We start from the raw sequence: 16931 nt of genomic DNA, 5'->3' as shown, positions 1-16931 counted from the left end.
TTAAAATGAATTCATTTAATCCATAAATATATGGAACATCCATCATATGACAAACACTAGTCTACATGTTGAGAATACAGAGATAAATAGGACAGACAAGGTCCCTACTTATATTCTGGTGAGAAGGCATAAACTAAAAATTTTTTGAAAACCAAATAAATCTATAAGTAGCAGGAAGAAAATAAAGCAGAGTGAGATAAGGTAGTAGGTGGGGCTACTTTGTGATGGATGTTAAAGACAGTCTTTCTGAGGAGGTGGCTGAGAATGGAATTAGTTAATGACAGAGATTATGTGTCTCCAAATTATTCTTTATAAATAGCTAGTGGAGTCATTTATCTTATACACTATGTACCAGCTCCCCACATACAGATACAATTTTTAGCTGCTTTACAATTTAAATTCATCAGGAGTATAATGAACGATATTTAAATTACTTAACATCCCTGTGTCTGCTTTCCTATTTCAAAAAGGGATAATTCATCCAGCTCAGTAAAAACAGACAGGTTTGGTCAACTAATATTTGCCAAGGGAACCAAGAATACACAATGGAGAAAAGACAGTTTCTTCAATTAATGGTGCTAGGAAAATTGGATATTCACATGTAAAAGAATGAAACTAGACACCTATCTCACACTATTCACAAAAAATTTGTCCTTGTGTGACTGACTTATTTCATTCAGCACATAATGTTCTCAAGGTTACTTCATTTTGTAGCATGTGACAGCATTTTCTTATTTATTAAAGGCTTCATAATATTCCACTATATGTATATACCAAATTGTCTTTATCCATTTATCTGTCAACAGACGTTTAGATTTTTCCCCATTTTGACTATTTTGAGTACTACTGCAATAAATGTGGAAATGCAGATAGCTCTTTGAGATCTTGATTTCAATTATTTTGGATTTAGAACAAGAAGTGGGATTGCAGGATGACATGGTAGTTCTATTTTTTAATTTTAAGAAGAATCTTCATACCGTTTTTCATAATGGTTGCAACATTTTACATTTCCACTAACAGTGTAAAAACATTCTGATTTCTCCACATGCTTGACACCACTTGTTATTTTCTGCTCTTTTGACAGTGGTCATCCTAACAGGCGTGTTGTGCTATCTCGTGGTTTTGATTTGCATTTCTCTTAGGATTAATGAGGTTTAGCATCTTTTCATATGCTTCTTGACCACTTGTATATATTCTTTGGAGAACTGTCTATCAAAGTCCTTTGCCTATTTTTTAAATAGAGTTATTTGTTTTTTTATTGTTGAGTTGTATGAGTTCCTTATATATTCTGAATATTAACCCCTTATCAGATATATAATTCACAAATTTTTCCCCCATTTTGTAAGTTGTCTTTCCAATCTGTTGATTGTTTTTTGTTTTGTTTTGTTGGCTACACAAAAAATTTTGTTTGATTTCTTCCCATTTGTCTATTTTTGCTTTTATGTCCTGTGCTTTTGGTGTTGTATCCAATAAATCATTACCAAATCCAATATCCTGAAGATTTTCCCCTATGTTTTCTTCTACGAGTTTTATAATTCTAGGTCTTATGTTTTGGTCTTTAATCTGTTTTGAGCTAATGTATGGTGCAAGGTAAGGGTCCAATTTTATTCTCTTGCCTGTGGATATCTAGTTTTCCCAACACCATTTATTGAAAAGACTATCCTCTCCCCATTGTATAGTCTTGGTATCCTTGTGAAAAATCATTTGACCATATACACAAGGATTTATTTCTGGGCTCTGTGTTCTGTTCCACTAATTTATATGTCTGTCGTTCTGCCAGCACCACACCATCTTAAGTACTGTTGCTTCATAGTATGTTTTGAAATCAGGAAGTGTGTGGACTCCAACTTTGTTCGTTTTCAAGATTATTTCTGCTATTTAGAGTCACTTGAGATTCCATATGAAATTTAGAGTACAATTTTCTATTTCTGAAAAAAAAAGAGCCATTGTAATTTTGATGGAGATTGCATTGAACCTGTAGATTGCTTTGGGTAATACAATATTAAGAGTTCCAAACCACGAACTTGGTATGTCTTCTTTGACTCCTTTTAGCAATGTTTTTTAGTTTTCAGTGTATAAGTCTTTTGCTCCTTGGTTAAGTTTATTCCTAAGTATTTTATTCTTTCTGGTGCTATTGTTAATAAGATTGTTTTCTTAACTTCTTTTTCAGATTAGTCATTGTTAGTGTATAGAAACATAATCAATTTTCTTGTGTTGATTTTATATCCTGTAATTATGCTGAAACTGATTATTACTTTTAACAGTTTTGTAGAACCTTTAGGATTTCTACATATAAAATCATGTTTTTCATGATCTTTGACTTCTTCCTTTCCAATTTGGATGTCTTTTTTTTTAATTATCTAATTTCTTTGGCTAGGACTTCTTTTACTATGTTGAATAGAGATGGCAAAAGTGGACATCCTTGCCTTTTTCTTATCTAAAAGGAAAATGTTTCATTCTTTGCCCATTGAGTATGATGATAGCTGTGGGCTTTTCATATACGGCTTTTACTATGTTTAGGTAGTTCCCTTTTATTCCTAGCTTCTTGAGAGTTTTTATCATGAAATGGTGTTGAATTTTGTCAAATGATGTTGTTTTTGTCTTTCATGCTGTTAATGTGGTATATGACATTGATTTATTTTCATATGTTGAACCATTTTTGCATTCCAGGTTGAAGTAAATGTTTTGCTAACATGTTTTCTAAAGAGAATCTTCTTCCACTTAATAATGTGATTTTTCTCAATTGCAACTATATCTAAATCTTAATCTAAGTCCTGCTTCTGATGAAACAGCTGATGTCTGACCTTGACTAGGTGATGACTAGGAATCATTGTGTGTGAGTGTGTGTGTGTGTGTGTGTTTGATTGGGGGTAAATACTTTGCGTGATGAATGAAGAGAAGTGCAAGATAGTAGTTGAGAATATGAGTTCGCAAGTCATACTCCATGAGTTCAAATCTCAGCTCTTCTACTTACTAACTATTTGAGGTTATGCAGATTACTTAGCATGTTTGTGCCCTTGGTTACTTCATCTGTAAAATGGAAACATCAACGGTACCTATCTCATATAGCCACAATAAGAATATAATATACAATTTTTGAATTGGATTCTGCATGCAATTTCATTGCTGAAATTGGTGTTGGTTTTTAAAATAAACTATTTTCTTTTAGAATAGTTTTAGATTTGTAGCACATTTGTGGTGATATTACAGAAAATCTCTATATAACCCACATCCCTATTATTAGCATCTTACATTAGTATAGTACATTTGTCACAACTGAATAAAGTAATGAATTAATATTGATATATTTTTATTAACTAAACTCCAAGTTTATTCAGAATCCTTAGTTTTACTCAATGTCCTCATTCTTCTCCAAGATCCCATACAGGTTATCATAGTATCTTTAGTCATCATGTCTCCTTAGGTTCCTCTTGGCTGTGACAGTTTCTAACTTTCATTGTTTTTTATGACATTGACAGTTTTTTGTTTGTTTGTCTTGTTTTTTTGTGTGAGGAAAATTGGCTCTGAGTTAACATCTGTTGCCAATCCTCCTCTTTTTGCTTGAGGAAGATTGTCGCTGAGCTAACATCTGTGCCAAACTTGCTCTGTTTTATGTGGGATGCTGCCACAGTGTGTGCTGACTAGCAGTGCTAGGTCCGTGCCTAGGATCTGAACCCGCAAACCCCAGGCCACTGAAGCAGAGAAATGGAACTTTAATCACTTGGCCACAGGGCTGGCCCTAGGATTACAGATTTTTAGGACAAAGACTAGAGAGTCAAAGTGCCATTTTCATCATGTCAAGGGTACATATTATCAAGATGACTTATCACTGTTGAAATTAATCTTGATCACCTGTCTTGGTAGTATTTTGTCAGGTTTCTTCACAGTAAAGTTACACTTCTCCCCCCTTTTTTATGCTATACTCTTTGGAAAGAAGTCACTTTGTGCCACAGGCTAAATTTAACAAGTAGAGAGTTGGGTTCTACTTCTGTGGAGGTGGTATATCTACAGCAATTATTTGGAATTGCCCTGCATGGGAGATTCGTCTCTTCTCCCTATTTATTTATATATTCAATTATTTGTTTATATCAGTATGGACTCAGACATATTTATTTTATACTTTGAGTCGTAACCCACTACTACCTTATTGTTCAAATTGTTCCAGCTCTGGCCACTGGGGGCTCTTTAGTTGACTACTGTCCCTTTCAAATATCCTCATCACTGTGATCTGTTTTGTTTTGTTTGTTTGATAGTATTTCCTTACTTTCTGGTATTACAAGGTACTCTAGATTCCTGTTGTATATTTTGGCCTGAGTTCTGGAATCAGCCATTTCTTCAAGGAGCTCTGGTTCTTTTTATTAGAGAATGGTATTAGAAACAAAGATCCAGACACTAGGAATGTTTGTTGCCACTGGGATGGCTTTTTAGTCCCAGGATATACTTATATTCATCACAACTCACATTTATAGACCTCACAAGCCTTCCTTATTCAAATAAGAATCATACAGAGAAGACCAGTTCAAATACTATACAGAATTACTGACAACGCAGAATTTAGAATTGTATGTTAGAAAGTAAATATTTTATGGGTGTGTATCAATTTGAGAATTGTACAGATATTTTTTCATGTGCTTTCTATTTCTGTTGAACTCAGTAGCAAAATATTAATTCTTAAAGGCAGTACAGCAGAATGATTTTTTTGGACTCTGAAGCCAGAATTCAAATGTTATCATTTGTTAATATTGACAACAGCCATACCCATATTTCTATTTGTAAAAATGTTTATTTTATTAGTCTATAAATAATTTGATGTTTGAAAGTGGCTACATCTTTCTTGATCTTTTGTTCTTATATCTACATTATGCAAAATTCAAAACATACTCAATCTTAAAATGAAAGGACATGATCATTATACAAATAACAATCATTTAAATTGTACTAAACATTTAACTTGTCCCAACAAAATAACTTCTTAAAATATAATTATTATTACTTCTTTCAATTAATAATATGATAATTTACCTTATGATATTGCTATAAGTTTTCTTTAAAAGTCCCTTCTGGAGTTAGTGCATTCTCTTGTTTCCCTAGAAATATACTGGTTATCTTTCTTAAATATAATTAACCACATAATAAAGTATAGATCATTGCGCAAGTAAATGGGGTGTACATATTTTACAAGTCCCTTTTTAAGGATATATAAATATTTCCTCTTACTTTCTGTAATAATGCCTATCAAAAAGTAAACACATCTACTTTTAGTATTATCAACAATTAAATGCAAGAAAATTTTAAGACAGTTCCTACTTCTGATAGACCAAGTTTTAATCTTTTTTTTTTCCTTTTCTCCCCAAATCCCCCGAGTACACAGTTGTATATTTTTAGTTGTGGGTCCTTCTAGTTGTGGCACGTGGGACGCCACCTCAACATGGCCTGATGAGCCGTGCCATGGCTGTGCCCAGAGTCCGAACCAGCAAAACCCTGGCCGCCACAGTGGAGCACGTGAACTTAAGCACTTGGCCAAGGGGCCGGCCCCCAAGGTTTGCTCTTTATTTTGCTGCTTTACACTTATTTTCTGACTAAATATGCATCCTAGTCTCCTAAGAAGAATTTGAAAGTGCCAATAACTTCCATAGTGAATTTTTAATTGTTCTTGTGTCTTATATTGCTATGTATCTTTTTAGTACTGTTATAAACCTACTGGCAATTGAGTCAAACAGCTTGTCAATTCAAGCAAATACTTAAGTTTACTAGCATTTGCCTCAATTACTGAATCACTAGGTTGGTTTGATTTGTTGACACATCTCCAAATGTTATAGGAAACACCTTTACAGCTGTAATCTCCTTAACAACTGAGCAACTTCTAAACTTGATTTTTTTCCTATATTAGGAAAACAGTAGTTGAAACAGCTGCAAAAATGATCTAATTATTATTATACATGCGTTGTAGGGTTAACCTCTGAATAAGTATGTTAAAAAGCATTTTACAGATAGGAAGTGCCAATGTAATTCTAAATGTCAGGCTAGCTCTTATCATTGCATCTGGAATCAAGCTGGAAAGATCTGGACAGGGTAAAAGCAGAAGCCTCATTCCAATACCCTCACGTGTTCTCCTTTCCAAATGAACAAATCCAGTGAGTCCAATGCCTCGAGTACAAACTGGGGTGGGATATCAACTGAGGCAATGGCCACTTGAAAACCAATGAAATTAAAGAAACAGTTATTACAGCAAGGGAAAAAGCTTTCTTGTCATATATTTTTTAAAAATGTATGCACACACACAAATTCATATAAACACAAATACACCAAGAATAATGAATATTCTAGGGAGGGAGTTTGCAAGCATTCTCTGTTAAGGGTCAGATAGTAAATATTTTGTGCTGTGAGCCCTGCAGTCTGTTGTATCTTCTCCATGCCGCCATTATTGTGCAAAATCGGCTATAAACAACACATACGAAGGGCATGGCTGTGTTCCAATAAAACTGAAATGCAATCTTTGTATAATTTCCATGTTTCACAAAATATTGTGTTTTTAAAGTTTTTCAATCATTTAAAAATATAAAAATTATTCATAGTATATGGGCTATACCAAAATAGGAGACAGAATGGCTTTGGTCCTCACACCCTCATTTGCCAACCTCTGGTTTACAGTGACTGCTCAGGGCAAAGTTTATTGCATGTGGAATAAAGAAAAAAAGCATTTATACATCTCTGGTTATGTTGCCCCCAACTATAATCGTATCTGTTGCCCTTTTTCTTGTTTTTTTTTTTTCATTTCCCAATAAATATGACCAAGAATTTCACCAATGTCATTATTTTTCGTTTATACTCTTGGGAAATTGGTTTATTCTTTTTGAGACTAAATTTTTTTCTAAGTGGTAAAATAATAACTAATAATAATTAATGCATAGTTGTTCTGAGGGATGAGAGAAACATCTGAACACTGACCAGTACATAACAGACATTTAATAAATTTAAAAAAATGATTATTAAACCTGGGGTTCACATTTTTATTGACATAATACAATTGTATTGTGTAATATTTAGCAATCAATTATTTATTAAATAACTATTATTTGTGTATCGTGGAACTAGCCACTGGTCATATCAAAAACATTATACATTTCTCCTTGTTTTTACTGTGGAGCTCATAATGTAGAAATAAGGTAGACAAATTTATAAAACATAATTTTTATAATATGGGCTAAATATGCAATGACTTTAAATGGATGGATGAAGAATTTATATAATTCCTAAAACGTACTATCTTTCTTAGTTACAATAATTATAAATGAGATTAGAGCCAGTTCACGATGTTTACAATTTTACCTAGGGGTGCATATCCATCGGTAGAATTTACGTTCAACTGCTTGATAAAACTATAAATTAAGTTGTTACTTTCTACTCTCTTTCAAGTTACCTAATTTAATAAGGTACTAAAAATACCTATGTAGCATTTTGCTACTTGTAGAGTGATCTCCCACGTACTTAAATTTTTTTTTAATATTTAAAAAATATTTTTGACTAAGTCAGAAAGTGTTTTGTTAATTTAACTTTACTAAAAAGAAATATGAAAATCAGAAACTCAGTAACTGATTTGATTATTCAATGTAGTCAAAAGAAGCATTTAAATTAGAACAAGTTCTACTGACTATCTGCTTGGTAAGCCTCAAGTATATTATATTGCTCCTAATTCTTTCTTGACCATATTAAAGATAGTGGTTTTCTTAATGCTATGAGTTAAAAAATCACACAATATGATATCACGGGGGTCAAAAAGGATTCAAAATGGTATAATAGTTAAAAATAAACCATACCTATCAGCTAAAGATGATGAAATATGGATGTTCTCTTCTAAATGTAATCAGGTTCAAAATACAGCATCTGTGGATTCTAAATGCAAATATAAACTCTTTTGGGCTCACATCAAATTCTATCAAAATGTATTGTCAAGGAGAAAATATGTTAGTATAATTTATTAATTATAAATTTTATATATATCTAGAAACTCATAGAGTGAAGTAAAGGCAGGCTAGAAAGATACTATTACTTATGAGCAAAAATAAATATTGCTCCTTTTTTTGACAAATCACTGTTGCTAATAGAAGAGCATAAGGTGCTTAAAATGTATGAGTGTGGCTTTTATAAATAATGAAGGTTATACTGCAAAGTAATATGAAATATGCCATTTGTTTTATAGATGAAGTTATGGATTAAATTGTGTTCCCTCCAAATTCATATGTTACAGCCCTAACTTCCAATATGACTATAATGGAAGATGGAACCTTTAACGTTAAGTAATTAAGTTTAATAAAGTCATAAGAATGAGTCCCTAATCTAATAAGACTAGCATCCCTATAAGAAGAGAAAGAGACACCAGGGATGCACACGCACAGAGAAAAGGCCAAGTGAGGTTATCTGCAAGCCAAGGAGAAAGAACTTAGGAGAAACCAACACTGCTGACACCTTGAACTTGGATTTTCAGCCTCCAGCCTATGAGTAAATAAATTAGTGTTGTTAAAGCCATGGAGTCTGTGGTAGTTTGTTATGGCAGCTAGAAGACTAAAACAGATGGTTTGGGGGAAACTGAATCACTTTATGGAAGAATAATAAATATGTTCATGCAGTATTGACTGAAATGCAACTTCCGCTTCCATGCAATGCAAATTAAGTCATTTGGATCAACTCTCCTACACCAGATAAAATATATCAAACTATTTACTTATGAACATTAAAGACCTAAGAAGACTGTGAAATAACTTCCAGAAGAGAAGCTCTGGGGAAAGGAGTTCAGCATTTGGAACCCCTTTTCCCTGAGCGCAGAGGCCACTGCTGAAGAGGAAAGATAGGAGGCGAAACTTTTCATACTTTGGTCCCATCAAAGGGCTGAGGGACGCGACTTGGTTTTTGTCCTTGGTAAATGCCCTCTCAGTGTGGGTTCTCAAAAAGATGCAGCATATGAGCTTATAATTTATATGTTCAGATGATAAAATGCAAGGTTGTGAATTTCAAGACAGAACTAGAAACTGTGAAAAATGACCCAATAAAAATTCTAGAACTAAATAATACAGTAATGAAATTATGAATTCTTTGGACAGTTTTAACAACATATTAGGCAGGATAAGCAGAGAATCAATAAACTGAATAGGTCAGGAAAACCTAAACAAAGAGCTAGTCAATTGAATAGGACAAAAGAGCACATCCAAAGTAAAACTAAGATGGATAAAAGATTGTTAAAACTACAGAAAATACAGAGAAAAGGGTAAGAGATTTCCAAGATACGAGGAGGTTAATCAAGTATAATCAGGGGCCTGCCTGGTGGCGCAGTGCTTAAGTTCACACATTCCACTGGAGTTTGCTGGTTCAGATCCCAGGTGCAGACCTACGTACTGCTTGTCAAGCCATGCTGTGGCAGCTGTTTATATAAAGTAGAGGAAGATGGGCACGGATGTTAGCTCAGGGCCAGTCTTCCTCAGCAAAAAGAGGAAAATTGGCAGCAGATGTTAGCTCATGGCTAATCTTCCTCCAAAAAAAAAAAAATCATAATTAAAAATTGGAGACTCAGAAGAACAAGATAAAAGGCATGAGCCAGTGTCAATATTTGAAAAGATAAAGGAAGAGAATTTGCCAAAGCTGATGAAAAACAAATTCACAAATTCAATAAACTTTACATGTTCCCAGATGGGAAAAAAATTAGAAATTCAGGCATACTCACTTCATAGTGACCCTGCTCAAAATAAAATGGAATAGAAAGGAAAAAAGTCTTAAAAGTATTGAAAGAAAAAGGAAAGATTATTCAAAATATAGAAATAGAAAGACTGATGGCTGACTTTAGAACAGAAACAATGGAGGCCATAAAATAATAGAATGATATCCCCACTGTACTTAAATATGCACCAGCTTAGAATTTTTATATTGTCAAATGTCTTAAAAGATAAATATAAAATAAAAACAGGTTCAGTAAATCAAAAAGTGAGATAATTCATAGCCAACATATACTTAACTAAACTAAATGAAGTCCTAAAAAGTGGTGTTCAGTAAGAAGACCAAAGTACAGAAATGCAGACAGAAATGAAGAGCAAAATTGTAATAGATATTGTACAAATATAAACGAATATTTACTGTTATTTATTGTGCTGGTGGAAGGGGTGAGGGAGCTCTTTGGGGTCTCTTTTATAAGAATACTAATCCCATTCATTGGGGCTCCACTCTCATGACCTAAGCACTTCCCAACGTTCCCACCTCTTAATGCTATCTATCACCTTTGGGGGCTAGGATTTCAGCATATAAATTTTGGAGCAACAAAAACATTCAGACCATGGCAGTCACACTCACAGCTTCTAGGTGGATATAAATTTGGGGGGGTAAACTTCAACCCAGTACAGTCCTCCCTTTGGCCTCCAAATATTCATGTCCTTCTTTCATCCGAATTACATTTACCCTATCTCAACGTCTCTAAAAGTCTTAATCTATTCCAGCATTAACTCTAAATCCAAAATTTCATCTAAAAATCCTCAACTCGAAATAAATAAAATTGGCAGAATATTAAAAAAAGAAGGAAAACACACAGAGAAACACATCAGAATTCAGGTAAAAGTAGAGAAAATTTACACAGCAAAAGTGTTTTTTGAAAACATAAATTGATAAACATCTAGCAATACTGATCAAGATAAAAAGGAGATAAATTATCAATATTAGGCACTACAGTGGGGATATCATTAGAGATATTAAAAGGGTAATTCAGTAATAATTTAAGCAAATTCATGCTAATTAATATGACAACTTAGATGAAGGACAGATTCCTCGAATGGCACTAATAAAATTTACGGAATATGAAATATGAAGTTAATAGCCCTATATCTTGGCAAGAAATTTAATTATCAACAATTTTATGCTAAGAAAACATCAATTTTCTTTTTTTGCTGAAGAGGATTCACCCTGAGCTAACATCTGTGCCAGTCTTCCTCTATTTTGTATGTGAGTCTCTGCAACAGCATGGCTGCCAATGAGTGATGTAGGTTCGCCCCAAGCAAGCAAACCTGGGCCACCAACGTGGAGTGCACTGAACTTAACCACTAGGCCATGGGGCCAGCCCCTGAAAACACCAATTTTAATGGCTTCTCTGATAAATTCTGCCAAACATTTAAGGAAAAACTAATACTTATATCATATAAACTCTTTCAAACAAGTAGGGAGGTTGGAACACTTCCCAACTCATTTTATGAGGCAAAACCAACTCTGATACCACAACTTGGCCAAAACATTACAAGCAAATTTTACTTCATGATCAATAATCCTTAAAGAACTACATTAGCAAATAAATCTAGCAGTATAAAAAAAGTATTAAACATCCTTACAAGTGGCATTTATTTCAGGAATGCAAGGCTGACTTGATACTGGCAAAGTGATCAGTGTGATACTCTACATTAATAGAATGAAGAAGAAAAACCCCTTGATTTTTCACAATAGATCCAGAAATAAAAACAATTAACAAAAGCCATCACCCATCTATGATTAGAACTTAGAACACTTAGCAAATTAATATTAAACAAGAGTGTCTTCATCTGATAAATAGGATCTATGAAAAAGGTACAGTTATCATTTATCTTTCTGTAGACCACCTTTTCACTAAATGTGTATAGTATTTGCCTTTGGCCCACCAGAACTAAATAATTCATTCCTTCAATGACCAAATTTCGAGTCTTGGGAAAATATGGTTGACCCAGCATGGATCGAGCGGCCACCTCTATACCAATCAGCTGTGGCTCGTGGCTGCATTGTCAGAATTATACAGTCTGCTACACTCTCAAAAATTGCTGAGGAGTAGATTGTCTGATAAGGAAATAGGACCCATCCCTATACTATTGAAACCAGAAGTAAGATTAATGATTAAGCGTCCAAAAGCAACTTCTTCTCTCTTGGAGGCAAATCATAAAAGTTTGCAAAGATTAGAAAAGGATTCATGTGGGAGATGGAATGTCTCTTGAATAATGAAAGTTTAATCAAACATCAAAATCTCACCTATAGTTTTTTTCTACTTGGGTAGGTATAAATATGAGATTTTTTTCAAAGCAGCCCTGATTGCAACAATTAGAATTATAGCCCATTTTCCCACTTTTGATAATACCTATGAAAAAAAGCAACTTTAGGATTGACAATTTATTTCACCATACTCAAAAACTGCTAAAAGACTGGCTATTTGTGACTAGGATCAATGAAATAGAATGCAATTATTAGTTAATCTATTCATAATACTTTGTCCCTATGTATGCACTCTCCCAGAGATGGACATTTCGTCTCCAGATGATATTTTGCAAGTTATGCTATTTCTATTAATATTGTATGTTGCTTAATTACAGTGTAATTATAGAAACAGTAGCTAAGTGAGTTACATTTATTTTCACATTGAACATGCCAAAATGGTGTCATTTCAGAAAGATAATAAGTTCAGAAAGATAAATGCTAGCTCAGAAACAAAAAAGCCAGTGTATGGTTTGCAGAGAGCTTTAAATTCTGTTATACACCACAGCAAAGAGAAAGTATAATACATAGTTGGAAGACTAATTTAATTTTCAACTTCTGAAATTTATTGTCCTATGACTTTTTCTTCTAAGATATCTTTTTTCATTACAACCAAAACAAATACACATGAAAAAATACATTGGCACAAGAAATACATCTAGAATTCTATAGCACTTACTCTTCTCTGTCTTCATTTTGAGTTGCCAGTGATTATATATAAAAGATGGGTTTATTTTAGATGAACTACTAACACAATCTAACAATTCACTATTATTCTAAGATCAATAGTGTATCATTAAGATATTTTAAAATCATATATGTAACAGAAAAAATATTTTGTATAAGTAAAAATGTTTATGTTTTACATAATGTGAACAGTAGCTTCAGGAAGAAAGCGAAAGTTCACGTAGAGTCAATCATTAAGTATTACCCCAGCACGACTTTGGGCAAGGTGACTGAAGCCTTTGCCCTCCCTCTCTCAATTTCTTCCCTTCCCATCCCGTCCTTTCTCTTCCTTCCTTCTTTCCTTCCTCCCGCCTCCGTTTCTTCCCTCCATCTCCCCCCCTTTTTTTTTGACTTGTTCTCAATAAATTAACCCCAGGATCTTGAAAAATGAAAAGAAATCTCACTGACTAAAAAGAAAAGAAAAAATGTTGAATCGCACAAATTACTTGACTATTTCACGTCTCCCCTTTGACTCATTTTCATGGAATCTCTGGACATTATTTTTTAAGACATACATGGGTGGCCTTGGAGGTAGCCTGTTTAGAACAGGACTTGGATGTATTAAGACCACTGCCTCCATTGCTTGGTTTTGTTATGAAGGAGGCACAAAGTTTTCAGTTATTCACAAAGCACAGTCTGAAAGGGCATGCTGTGCCCTCCGTCAGCAACCTCGTGTTTAGGAAAACCGCTCAGTATCTCTACGGTGCTCCTCCTCCACTCTTGACCATGACTCGCCTCTTTTGCACGTATGTTTCATTAAATGCTTTAAGTTTGCTTTAAGGGTAGATTGAATGACTAGGACACAATTACTTTATCTGACTTACAGAGAGAAGTATGAGGATGAATATGAGCATTTGGCCAGGTTGCATAGAAGAGTGCAGATAATTGATCCATAATATATTTAGAGCCAAGGCATATTAATTGCTTAAACCCTGATCAACAGTGTTACAAGTAATTTTGCTTTACAAGAAAAAGAAAATAATATATTCTAAAAAGAAAAATGTCTCAATACACAGTCAAATACCCACTTCACCTTTCTCATTCCAACCCAGGTTATATATCTTCCAATCAGGCTAAGAAATTCTGTACAAAGAATTAACCTGCATTACTTCACTAACTGAAAACACACAGTCTGAGTGACTGTTTTGTGGTAGGTCTACAAAGATTAAACAAACAAATAAATAAATATGATCATATACCATCTACCTGAGGAGATAGATATGTGAAGAACTTGCAGTAAAACACAGTTAATTAGACTGTTAAGCAAAGTGAGTGACAACATAAGTGAGGAAACATAAGTCAGGGAATAGAGGCATCCAAATGCAATCCTTACTCAAGAAAACCATGAGCTTTTGCTGCACTAGAATATAAGGAAGACACAGCCATTGAAATCTTGGAGGGCAGTCTGCTGCCAGAGAGTGGAAGATCTTGAATAAAATATAAAGGAGTTTGGATTAGAAAACGTTTAAAGGTTTGATAACGGAGTGATATGGCCAAGTATTAGTTTTAGAAGGAAAACTCTGGCTGGCTTCTGGGACATGGTTTAGACTGAGGAGAAACTGAAGCAAAAAGACTAGTTCTTCATGATCAGGTGAGAGAGAGTTAAAACTGATATAGGGCAGTAACAATACTTATTTTACAACGAAATGATCGGCTTCTTCCTGCAGCCCTGGGGAAAATGAAAGGAGAAGAAGACGGAGGGTTGATGAAGATGGCAGAGGGGTGGAGCTTGCTCACACAGCCTGGAGAATCTAAGGAAATCCAGAGGTTGGGGTGAAAATCAGACGAGGACAGACAGGCAGGTAAGGGAAGAACAGGAAATCACAACTCATACTTTCCTGTCATCAAGAAATTATTTTGAACCATATACATTTTTTTCTGACACAAATACTCCTAATTGTTCATCCTACTGCATGATCTTCCAATGTCACGCTCAATTAAAATGTGATCATTTAGGACTAGAGCATGCAACACTGAGAAGCTTTAAAGTCTAACAACCAAATTGTTTTCCTGAATTCGGATTTTTTTTTTCCTCATCATACCCATTAAGCACTACTGGAAAATTGGTTTTGTTATTAGCCTAGGGCCTTGTAGCAAGCGCTTTTGCTTTTTCAAAGGGTGAATATCACAGACCCTTCTGCCCTAAGTAATTAGGATATCAGATGGCCTTAATTTTATTCATGGAGATTTACATTCAGTTTCCATTAACCTTTATAGGAAGCCATTACGTAACTGGGACAGATGATTGGTAATTTAGGATAACTCAACATAGAGTTACTTCATTTGATATTTTCTGTTACTAATGTCAACAACTTCCATTTAAAACTAAGTATGCATCATGTTATCTACTCCTTGGTAACTCTCCAAGTGGGAAAAACTATTCATTTTATAGGATATTTCAATATTAAAAAAAATTGAACACTTTAAAGATGTTAAGATATCTTTAAAAAATAAAGCTATTTTAACACTCAGTTCTTTTAATTACTTTAAGAAGTGCCTACTTAATTACCTGGGAAGTTACCTAAGGGAAATTTCCTTCTTCTTTCTGAATATGGATTCAAACACCAAAAATAAACATTATCAACACATGTCAAATATAAAATTAAACAGAGGGCTGGGCCAGTGGCGCAGTGGTTAAGTTAGCACATTCCGCTTCAGTGGTCCGTGGTTGCTGGTTCGGATGTTGGGTGTGGACTTACGTACTGCTTACCAAACCATGCTGTGGCAGGTGTCCCACATATAAAGTAGAGGAAGATGGGCACAGATGTTAGCTCAGGGTCAATCTTCCTCAGCAAAAAGAGGAGGATTGGCAGCAGATGTTAGCTCAGGGCTAATCTTCGTCAAAAAAAATAAAATAAAATAAAACACAAAGTCTTGCTGTTAATGTTAGACTTTAAAAATGTACTTATGAATTTGTATAATTTAGATGGTTGAATTATATGAATTCAAATATATGATTGGGAAGCAGAAAGAAATAAATTAGAATTTAATTTGTAGGAGAAATATTAAATTATATATGTATGAATTCGTAAGTGTTAGTTCATGTTCATCTGCAATAAGAGCAGTTGTAGGGAGAAAACACTAAGAATCACTACGATAACATCACCGTTACATTCTACCTTGATGTTTAAATCTGCATCTTTAACCTACATCTATAGTTATGTGTTTTCCATGTACTTGGGATTTGTTTAAGTGTGTATCTAATTCAGAAGGTCTGGGGTGGAGGATCTAAGACTACCTTTCTATCTGTCTCCCAGATAATGCCAATATCGCTGGTCTTATCAACATACTTTGAGTAGCAAGTTCATTTCTCCTGATTCTCCAAGTGAGTAAATAAGCTCAAGGAGCCCCTTAATTCCCAGAGATCATAAAACTGATTATGGGCAGAACTCAAACTGTACTGTTATGCTTACTCTTTAAGTGACTTGTAAATATTTTTTATTTTCTAAATATTGGTTATATCATTCTCTATGTCACAAAATTTATATTTTAGTTTAATTGATTTAATTCAGAACAAACTAAATCACTGTTCGTGATTTTCTCCAGTAAGGATATTGTTAGTAGAGAGAGAACAGGTGGGCAGTAGGTAAGACAGGCAGAGTGTTCACAATCCTTAGGAGAGATGAGAAATCAAACCTCAACCAGTGATTGGAGGAATAGCGGCCTACAATGACAGTGATACCTTATTTGCATCTGTGCCATGGCTGGTTTAATATGGAAGTATTGCATTGTGTCTCAATTTTGGTATGATGGTTCACTTCAATTGGCACAAGAAAATCATCTGAATCTAATCTTTAAACCTTTGTACATATTTCCCCTTGTGAGTTTAGCCAACCATGCCAAATCATTGCAACGGAGCTCCCTACTGGTCTAGAGATTTTCTTTAGCATGTATAATGAAGTTCCTTGTGAATTGGAGTAAGGTTACTGCTAGGTCTGCCAGCTTCTTTTAAGCTAGAATGAGAAGGCGCAGAGTTGATTTGTATTGATGTAATCTCTAATTTGATTATGTTCCAATCTTTCCAAAAGCTTTTAAAATGCGTTGTGGAATGAAGTTGGATGATTACACATTGTCTTCCACTATTAATAGGTATAAATTCAGCACATTTTACACACCTGCATGAGAGTGTCAGTTTACAGAGTGATATTGATATTATCTATAGTAATGCATTTCAAGGAGAAAAC

This window comes from Equus quagga, chromosome 7, assembly GCF_021613505.1.
Source record: "Equus quagga isolate Etosha38 chromosome 7, UCLA_HA_Equagga_1.0, whole genome shotgun sequence".
NCBI classification, from domain to species: domain Eukaryota; kingdom Metazoa; phylum Chordata; class Mammalia; order Perissodactyla; family Equidae; genus Equus; species Equus quagga.
This window is presented reverse-complemented; position numbering follows the sequence as displayed.